The sequence below is a fragment of the Euprymna scolopes genome, chromosome 6 (genome assembly GCF_053919585.1).
Source record: "Euprymna scolopes isolate OS-2025 chromosome 6, ASM5391958v1, whole genome shotgun sequence".
NCBI classification, from domain to species: Eukaryota; Metazoa; Mollusca; class Cephalopoda; order Sepiida; family Sepiolidae; genus Euprymna; species Euprymna scolopes.
The window spans coordinates 58,362,877-58,364,312 of NC_136487.1; the positions used below are offsets into that span (position 1 = coordinate 58,362,877).

The 1,436-nt window shown below is 36.6% G+C and overlaps 1 non-coding gene across 1 annotated transcript; it reads left to right on the plus strand.

The window, feature by feature from the left end:
- Positions 1-1,008: 1,008 nt before the first annotated feature.
- On the plus strand, positions 1,009-1,209 carry LOC145278482 (U2 spliceosomal RNA). The gene has a single exon (XR_013868369.1). It is a non-coding gene; the product is annotated as a U2 spliceosomal RNA (small nuclear RNA).
- Positions 1,210-1,436: the final 227 nt, after the last annotated feature.

Here is a 1,436-nt window from a genome sequence, read left to right on the forward strand (position 1 = left end):
AACTTTAAAGGGTGTAAGTATGAGATTTGAGATTATAAAAGAATATGAAATATCATTTACATGCTGACAAAAGCGAACTTTAGAGTATCCTTCCAGAAGTTGTTGGAACATTACAAAAGTGCATTGCAGAAGGAGGAGATTACTTCTAGAGGGAGGGCTAAAGTTCCATGTGTGTACTATCACTAAATATGTATACACTAAAAGTCTGGAAACTTATTTTTTGCATCTCGTACATATATATATATATATAAATATATATATATATATATATATATATATATATATATATTCCGTAAAATGCATTTGTTTTGTGTGAAAGTAAAATAATGCACAATATACATATATTTCTATGTATTGATTATTATTTTTGACCGTAACAAAGTGTAGTATCTGTTCCGGCAGATACTGCCAATAAAAACCATATGTGGGGTAAACCCCACATATAAGACCTTGGTCGATGTAGGGGCAATCCTTCATACCAATTATCACTATCCAGCTCCCATACTCCCCGGGGAGCTGTTCCCCATTTCCCCTTCACTCCTCACATTAAAACTCTGCCTTGTGCCTAATTTGCTCGGTGGGGGAACAAATAAATACCAACCCCACATAAAGACCTTGGTCAATGTAGGGGAAACCCTTCATATCAATTGTCACTAACCAGCTGCCCTACACCCCGGTGAGTTGGTTCCCATTTCCCCTTCACTCCTTTCATTTAAAATCGGTCTTGTGCCTTATTCGCTCGGTGGAGGAGCAACTAAATACCCTGTTGATGGCCTTTTGGCAAAGATAAAAGTGTAGTATCTATTCCAGCAGATACCGCAAGCAAATACCATATGTGGGGGCAACCCGACATATAAGACCTTGGTCAATGTAGGTGCAACCCTTCATACCAATTGTCACTATCCAGCTCCCCTACTCCCCGGGGAATTGGTCCCCATTTTCCCTATCATTATTCACATTAAAAATCGGCCTTGTGCCTAATTTGCTGTGTCGGGGCAGCAAATAAATACCCTTTTCTTGGCCTTTTGGCCAAGATCAAAGTGTAGTATCCGTTCTTTCTACATACTGTACTTATTGTGATATAAGATGGGGATGACTTTTCTTTATTAATTTAATGTAAAATGATCACCCACTTTACAACCAGTCAGTCTCAAACCCATTCAAGTAATTCTCCAGATCATTATAGTTGTTTTGGAAGGATTCCAGTTATTTTTTAAGCATTAAATCATTCTTAGGGTTAATCAATTCATCCTTAAGTTCATTAAAGTCATTCTAAGTAATTTTTTTTTTTATTTATTTAAGTCATTACAGCCCATTTTTCGGTCATTTTAGTTTATCTTTAAGAATTTCATGTAAATCATACATTTACGCATTCATTCATTACGCGAGAGCAGGCGACTAATGGCTATCGGATATGTTTTTTGCAAGAGAATACT